Genomic DNA, 9,654 nt, shown 5'->3' on the forward strand with positions numbered 1-9,654 from the left:
TTTAAATTAAAAAGTTGAACAAAGATATTGTATTTGTTACATTTAATTTGAAGTTACTACTATCTGTTCAACATTTACGTATTCAACAATTTGTCTACGAATTTACCTATCAACTTGTTAATCAATCTACCATTTTACCGGCTCACCAATTTACCTGTCAACCTATTTACCTATCAACCCGTTTCACATGTCTACCAATTTACCTGTCAACCTGTTTATCCGTCTTGTTATTTGTCTATCTATTACTTTGTTCTCTCTATTTTCCCTATCCTCCAATTTACCTGACCACCAGCTATCCAACAAATTACTTTTCACCAATTTACTTATCTACCAATTTACCTGTCCTTCAATTTGCCTGTCTATCAATTTACCTATCGACCTGTTTGTCAATACGCCATTTTACCTGTCAACCAATTTACCTGCGTGTTCTAAATATCTACAAATCAACTTGTTTAATAATATGCCTACTGAAAAATTTACCTGTTTAGCAATTTGTCTACGAATTTACCTATCAACCTGTTTATCAATATACCATTTTACCGGCCTACAAATTTATATGTCATCCCGTTCTACATGTCTATCAACCTGTCAACCTGTTTATTAGTCTACATATTTGTCTATGAACCAGTTCTTCTCTCTACCATTTTACATATCCTCCAATTCACCTGTCCACCAGTTTACCTTTATAAATTCTCTAATTCACCTTATTTACCTGTCCACCAGTTTACCTTTATAAATTCTCTAATTCACCTTATTTACTTACGCGTTATAAACAAATTAAAGCTCGAATTGATTCTACGTTTTAGTTAGAAAACGTTTGTATGTGAAAAAGAAAAGGGCTGTTTTTAGGGTTTTCCCAGCAATTATTCGATTTTTTCTCGCCGTAAGAACCATCCTTAAGACTTCAACAAACATTTTAAAGAAAGAATTGGCCAAATTGGTCCAGGCGTTGTTGAGTTATGTACTTACCAACACATTTTGCGATTCATTTTTAAATTGTAGATTAATTAATTTATTTATATACGATTCCTTTGCATAAAAATAGTTATTAAACATAGCTAAAACCTTTTAAACCTTAACTTTTTTCAAAGTCGCTTAAACGAATCAGAAACACCATTAAAACAAATAGATTAAGAATCTTCATATTTGATGCCAACTTTGGACAAGCTTATGTCAAGCAGCTGTGATGGACATAGATTGCAATGTTTCCAAGTGGAACATGCCGTTAACCGGCATTGCTGTATCAATAGAAATTCATCATTATTACAGAAATCTTAATAAAATTCATTCATTCAGACAAAGATGTAACAACTGTTTGGGTTGCTAAAAAATCTATAAAAATTGACGTAGTAGTTAAGATCTTAGATGTTCTGATTGCTGTTTAATTAGAATGAAACAAAAATTATGAAACATACGCCATTAATCCATAAACATGAACAGCAAGTACATGAAGATATTAGTTTATATATACTATAGTATCCTAAACAAGTTCAATTTATATTCAACTAAGGGGTATTTCGTCAAAACGTAATCTCGATTTATGATCAATCCCGGAGTTCGTGTTATGTGGATTTAATAACCGGCGCTTCTCATAGCAATCCTTAGCGTAAAAAAGACGTTGAATAAAAAAGCGAAAGAAAAATAAATGCCGCATGTAAATTGAAATGTGAAATACGGCACGGGAAGGCGAAACAACGAAATACTGATGGCTATAAAATGACTTGTAATACCGCCGTTCTCCGAATGGCTTTATCGCTTAAGAGGAAAGGGAGAACAGCTTAGCCGCTACGGAGAATATTTAGTGAGAACGCCAGTGGTAAAATATCAAATCAAGTATTTTGCCAGACTTGCCGGTGAATTCTACCGTAAAATAGACCAAAGCCTCGGAAAAGCTATGATACGTCATATAAAATGGTACTAAAAACTGTCAAGATGCGATGTACTTGCTGTGCGATCAGGCATTCTACACAAAAAATCTAACATCTTCTCTATATTACCAGAATGATGCACTTATGATAAAATTCTCTTTTTGAAGCTTGGGCTTTTTCTAGGTTAGGTCTTCTATCTAAAACGTCCGTCTGCACAGCAACCACATAGAATTTTGACAGTTTTTAGTAATATTTTATATAAAAAATATTTAAAAAAACATACGCAGCTTAACATAGCTTTGCTATAACATTGGTCTATTTTACGGCAGAATTGGTAGATTAATTTGTGATTGGTAGATTAACTGGGGTCAATTAATTTATATTCCACCGGTCGCCAAGCTCAAGCAACAATAGTGACCAGTTTGATTTCAGAATATGAATTCACATTTTCAATCATAATTTCCAGGTCACTCCAACATTTTGCAAAGATTTTAAAATAAAATACTTAGGCAAATTGTCAATGTACCTAAATATATCTTCAGGTGGCTTCTCTGTGAATATTTGAGAGTAGCCACTATCAAGATATACATAAACATACTTATAAGTACAGTAACAGGCTGATACTATAGACTAATACCCTAGCAAGAAAGTTGTTAGATCAAGTACATTACAGAACATTGAAAAAATAAAATAATGACTTATAGACCGATTCTGCCGCATAACAAATCAATGTAATGGCAAAGCTATATTCTGAAGAACTTTCCATACTAATTCGTTCTAAAAATTGACAAAAGCCATGTGGTTGCTGTGCAGTCAAGCGTTTTTCTCAGGTTGTCGCCGCACAATTAGATAACTACTATCTGATCTACTAACGCAAACGAAAATTGCAGTGACGCGCCAACCAACTCATCTATAACGACATTAGATAACTACTATTAAATCCAGTTTGTAAAATAGGATACCTAACCTAGAACATCACAATTATATAACAATTAGGTCTTTCTGAACCAGCTTCATAATTCCAGTTAGCTTCAGTTTATGTGCAAAACGTCTGAATTCACAGCGAATGCATAATATTGTGACAGTATTCAGTATGATTCAGTAGCATAATGTATGGAAGTTGGGGCGTAACATGAGCTTGCCATAACATTGTTCTGTTGTGCGACAGAATCGGCCCATTAATTTAGTTCCAATAATAGGTAAAAACTTATTTTTTTTCTTTTATGTTTTGGTCAGTTTATACTTCAACACAGCAAAGAACATTATTACTGGATGTAGTTTTTAGGTTTGTCTTCTTCTATCTTTTGAACAATTGGTTAGGAAAATAAATGAATAATTAAATCAAACACAGGTAAGAAGGTAAGGCCATTATAGTAATGTCTACACGTAATAGTAATGAGGTGTTCAGCATTGTCTAATATTAGGGTTACTTCAGACTAAAATAATTATTTTCAAATGAATTGAGTGTGTGTTTATAGTTTTCCTCTTGAATAGCCTTATAATCAATTTTTAGAGTCCTTTCATCAATTGATCCAAATGCGCCATATAAAAATTATACTTTTGAAGTGCTAATGACTTATGTTTTATTAGTGGAGAAGTATATATGAGAAATATGACATATTACAAATAATCAAATATTTGCTGCCATAAAAATTTTATCTTTAGAATGGAATTGTTTCCAAGTACAAAGTTATTATATATTATTACTGCAGATTAGAACGAACGCAATTGTTATTTATCTAGAAAAATAAAAATCAATAAAATATAAACAAATCAAGTATACGAATCAAGTTGAATCAAATCAACCATAAAAATCAATAAATCTTTGAACAAATCAACTATACGCCCGAATAAAATTAATCATAAAAATGAATAAACCATAAACAAATCAACTATACGCCTGAATAAAGTCATTTATAACTAGCTGTAAGTGGCATTTCGCCTCAAGGAAAATTACATTAACCTCCCGATATACTCGTATGTTAATAATGGACTTAATAAATACAAAATCAATATACTAATTTATCAAAGATTTATAAGTATTTTGAGTTGCATTATGGATTCATAACGTGAGAAACTAGTTCAGATTATTCAATTTTGTACAATTTTTCTATTGCCCATAATTGAAAATCTAACACGTGTCTAATACAACTCGGAGTATTTTGTAAAAGAGCAGTCCAATAATTTAAATTTTAATAAATGTTATAATTGAACCATTTTATGCAGACTATAATAATGCTTCAGTGTACTTATAAAGTACCAAGTATCATCAAGATCATGAAGATTTTTTTAACAATTAATTACAAAGAAACTGGTATGGTGAATCTTTGACCAAAACTGATCAGTACGATTCCCAAATGATATCTTTCGCATCGTACATGAATTTTCAAAACTGGATCAGGATTTTTGGCTAAAAGACGGCTTATATAATTTTTCACTTATTTTCTAATTTAAAAAAACGGCTCAGCCGATGATATCAGAAAAACTAACCAACGTGAGTGTTTACCAACTTTTATCAAATGGCTTTTAAACTTTTAAAATCGGTTCAGCCGCTTCTGAGAAGGAGAAAACTTCGACAAAAAGTCAAATATTGGCTCACATACACACATACTTTTTCCAAAAGTGGTAACATTCTATCCAGAGTGACTTGAAACGATTACAAAACATAAAATTAGCAAATCGGAGAAGTTAAAAATGAAAAAAAAAAAAATAAGCTAGTCAACTATACGCCTGAACTATGTTTTTTTCCTCAAATGTGTAATTTTTCCCCAGAAACGATATTTCCCACCGACTCCCCTCTTAGCGTTTGCCCGCCGTTCGAAGTGAGAAGCGAGTCATCCCGCAGCCCGCGGCCATTCCGAATACTTCGGAAGGAGTTTTGCAAACGACATGCAAATTCTTTATGAAGACATTGTTCCTTGTACACCGTTATTCAATTACATAGGAGAACTTCTGACGAAATTGATCACTGTATTAAAATGTGTACATAGAGACTAAAAGTTTCTCTGGAACGAAGACTCACTCGAATTGTAAACATGCGAAGTGAATTAAATATTTTCATGGTCATAAGCAAAAAGATTTATATTGTATATAGAGATTTATACGTATATCATATAAAAATTACGTATCAAGTTGGTTTGCCCTGATGGTCTCCTACATTATTTTCAATTTTACATATATTGATATTTGTTCGTTTTGTTTGTTTGAATTTGTTTGAAACTAATTATGGTAAATATAATACCTTATTTTTTGCGCAACTATTATCTACTTCACAAATGTATATTTTCTTCGTCAGTTCAATAATGCGTCATCTGCTGCCAGAAATATATCTTCTGGAGTACCACAAAGCAGTGTTCTGGGTCCGTCGTGGGCATATATTGCTGATATACCTAAAAATCCAGAAACCATGATTTCACTTTGGAGATGATACTGGAGTTTTAGTTCAACATGGTAATCAATTTCTTGACTCCAAAAACTACATAAATAAAAATACGTGGATCAAATGGAAACAATTATTGAATCCATGAGAATGAAAGTACACAATACTAAATAGGCACATATTACTTTCATCTTACGACAAGCCATCTAAGCGACTAAAGAAACAAAATTTTATTAAATTTCTGTGTGAAATTAATTAAATATTTACTGCAGTAATTATATAATAGAAGGAGATATCAATGGATAGTTCTCTTTCACACGTCATCTTCTAAAATTGTTTAAAATTTGTAGCCTTTTGTTCTTTATACAGATCGCTATGATAAATAAAACAGAAAAAAATCATGCTTTATCGAAAATAAAGAAGCACTAAATGATGAAATATTCTCAACGTTCTGACACTATATATGCCACCATTTAGTTTTTATTTTTACTTGTTCAATGAAACCTAAAATATAAAATATTATTTTAAAACTGATCAATGACTTGTATACGACAAGACCAAAATCCATCATTACACTTTTATATTATATTATTTGTTATAACATTTTCTGTCTGAATAGCATTTTGGAGAAAAATTTAAATAATTATTCGCACAAAATGAATAACATATATTTAATAACCCAATTTACTAATTAAAATAGGTCAATAACGATTACTTAATTTCAATTGCAAAAATTTACGATCGCAACCTATTATCATATAATAAAAAATATCAATTAATTTATCGTAACAATATCGTTTTCAAAATACTTTACATATTTATAGAATAATTTTCATATCTATTTATATATGAAACGACCGTATTTTATGGTATAAATACACTTTATTGGTTGTGATTTATTTATTTAATGGATGAGATATAATAGGGGTAATCTCCTTTCATGCGATTATTTATGTGCGCATTATCCAATTCCCGACAAATTGCGATCTAGCTGTTTTTATTCTGCAAATATTATTTCAGTTTGTTGTTTTGTAGACAAATTTTATACATACATACAAGATAGTTAAAATTACACGAGAATAAAATATTATAATTACATATAAATTATAATCGGTCCATAGATAGATATTGAGGAATTGGTTTAAAAATTAACAGTGGCTTTTTGATAGGAAAACTCAATGGATTACCTTCTCGTAGGGTAAGTGAAGGTTTCTGGTCATACCTCAGATAATATGGATGTGTGTGTATGTATGTGTGGATACAATTTTTTGTCAAAGTTTTCGGGAGTACTGCTCAACCGACTTGAATGATTCAAAAAGTAATCGATTCCTACTAAAGGCAAAAGGGAAAGGCAGGTCCAGCCGATTCCGAGATACAAAGAAATGTGTCCAGAAAAGGAAAAATCGTTTTTGCGATAACCGATTTGAATGATTCAAAAAATATTCAATTCGTGGTGATGGGCATAAGTGATGATTGGCACAGACAGGTCCAGCCGTTTGGGAGATACTGAGATGGCAGTTTTGAGAAAAAAAGCATCCAGTTTGAATGATTCAAAATAGTTTTTGCTTGCGTTGACGAAACGATTATTCTTGGAAAAATCAAAAAAAAGTTTTTTCGTTTAAAAATTAAAAAAAAAAAGTATTCTTTCACTTTACACAAAATAATTACTAATTCGCTTATATTTTTCGAATATAATGTTACGGTACAGGGAGTTCCAGCAATTTGCCTTAAGGCATGATGCCATACACAACTAGTTTCATTTTATTGTTTGTACTACATATCTAATATTTATCTTATTTTACAAAAAAAAAGAGAGAAAAAAGAAAAAAATATGAATCATCTGCATGAGCTATGTATAAAAATTAATTCATTTTTACAATGATTTTTCTGATATTATAAATACTGCTGTTATAAATAATTATGAAAGTTCCCTAATTCATTAACAAATCCCATAGGACAAAGGACAAAGGACAAAGAGTCTTCCTCTTCTGATTCAGCTCTTCTGAATAATTCTGATTCAGCAGACATTTTTGCATAAACCATTTTGAATATAATTTATATTATAGTTACTAATTATAGTTAGTATTTAAAACTTGAAATTAATAAATCAATGGATGATGGAAAAATCTATTCTGTACTTATATTCTAAAATATTTCATATATTGAAAGGTGTTATAAATTTCAAATATACCATTTCAAATATATTAAAAAACTAAAGTTAAAAAAGTAAAACTTACCATTTAGATGAAGTCGCTGCACTCCTATTTTTGAAAATAAGTATTTTGTATCCAGAATTGTAAATAATGAAAATAATTATCATGCAATACAACATAATATAACAACTCCTTGCAATATCTGAGGCATAAAAAATTATCGTTACCTGAAAGATAAGAACAGAAAATAATGAAATTAAAAGTTTGAAATATAACAGTTTTCATTTCAAATTAATAATATTTATTTCATTTTTTTACATATTTTTATTATTAATTTTTAGTGCGTAAATATTGTTATTGTTTCAATAATAACCTATCAAAAGAATAACATAACTTGATAATGAACTTTTGATCATCATATATTTTTTTATAATTTTGAAATTTAATAAATTTTAAAAATTGTTGTAAAAGACGTATTTGGACATTGAAATTTTTCATGGCTTTATGCTAAAATCTGACGTATTAGGACTTTTAATTGTACAAAAAAAACTTGTTGGTAAATAAATAACTATTAATTAAAAGTATAATAAATAAAGTTAAAAATAAAACGACCTTGGAATATTAGCTAAAAAAATTATGCAAAAAAATGAAAAAAAAAATTAACTCGAATTTGTTGAAAAATTAATATAAAATAATGAAAGTGCATTATGTAATTCATGTATCTACTATCAAATTATCTAAAATTATCAAATTATCAAATTATATAAAAATATATAATATATCAAATGTCCATTACATACGCTTGTTTCATACACACATTCACACAAATAAATATCTGAATTATTACAAACATGTTTTTTGTTGTTGATATTTTCTAGACCGTACAATAATATTCATATTTAGAAAACATTTCACATGAACACTATTAATTAATTATGAATTTATTAAATGTTTCGTTACTTTTGTTAATTATCATTTTAATACCCATTAATCTTATATATGTATACAGATTATCCAATACTTTCGATACATTTGTATAAATGCATAATATCGGATGGTTGTTTCTTAATAATATAAGCTATAGGTATATAAGATTTTCATTATTTTACAGATAATTTTTGATAAAAGTTATCGTTTGTACATGGCTATATAATAAATAAGAAAGAATGTTAAAATGAATTAAAAATAATTAAATTGTTACTAAATCATTTTCATATTATATTAAAATTTTTGTGAGTAATAATTCAATACAAAACTTTACTATAATTTGCAACGTCACTAATTTTGTTAAGACACGATAATAAAACTATATATAAACTTTAAAAATCGTCAAATTTTATAAATTATATTACTTTTTTTCGTATACCCAAAAAATGAATTTTTATTTATTTATAATCGAAAAAAATAAAGACACTATTTAAAGCAAATATCCCAGAACAGAAGTAAGTACAACACAAGTAGAAATAAATTCAATTTAACCTATGTATAATAAAAATTTAATTTTTAGGGTTCCATACAGTCGTGAAATATTATAATTTCATATTACAATTTTATATTTTGTTTATTTTAAGAGTCTCATTTTCTGAGACCTCAAACGTACCCTCCATAATGAATTTAAGATAATGTACACGTTACCAAATTCTACGTATTTTAGTACTAACAAGAATAATTTTATATTTTTATATAAATATTTACACAATTATAATTACAATAAATTCTCTATATGTCATATTTTTTATATCTAAGATTAGTTTTATGTGATAAATCTCAAATCGTTTTAAACATAACTTTAAACTGAACTCTCCCAATAGAAAATTAATAAATGACATAGCACTAAAAAAAATGTGAGGAAAGAATATTTTAATTTGGGTTTTGATTTTTGCTTAGCAATTAATTTTTCAATCAGTGCCTTATTCCTTGAACAGTAAAATTAAAATATTAGTTTAAAAGAATGATCAAGAATTTCGACCCCCAAGAATTTTCATGAGCAATGAAATCATTTTTCATAAAATTGCAAAATTTTCTATAATAAATATTAATAATTTAACTCTGTTTCGAAGAAATTATTTAGTAAAAATTTAGAAACGGATGTAACAAATATCCGAATAGAATTTTAAGTCTTTTCTATATATTTTACATGGCAAATGGACTATTTTAGCATACACATTAGGAAAAGATTCTGTACATTCAAAATAATTTATACGTCAAATCAAATTTGACGAGCTATTCATCATATGAACTGTATATACACTTA

General features: G+C 28.5%; 1 protein-coding gene across 1 annotated transcript in view; it reads right to left on the reverse strand.

Moving 5' to 3' along the window:
* The window catches only part of LOC113385364 (cytochrome P450 4C1-like), a 77,102-nt gene extending 69,597 nt beyond the window's left edge, over positions 1-7,505 (reverse strand). Inside the window, exon 1 of the mRNA XM_026623214.1 lies at positions 7,485-7,505. The gene's annotated coding sequence lies outside the window, so the exon portion shown is untranslated. The remainder of the gene's footprint in view (positions 1-7,484) is intronic.
* Positions 7,506-9,654: the final 2,149 nt, after the last annotated feature.

This window comes from Ctenocephalides felis, unplaced genomic scaffold (assembly GCF_003426905.1).
Source record: "Ctenocephalides felis isolate EL2017-DRISC unplaced genomic scaffold, ASM342690v1 CF-g0.4_SCAFFOLD_00845, whole genome shotgun sequence".
In the NCBI taxonomy this organism is placed as follows: domain Eukaryota; kingdom Metazoa; phylum Arthropoda; class Insecta; order Siphonaptera; family Pulicidae; genus Ctenocephalides; species Ctenocephalides felis.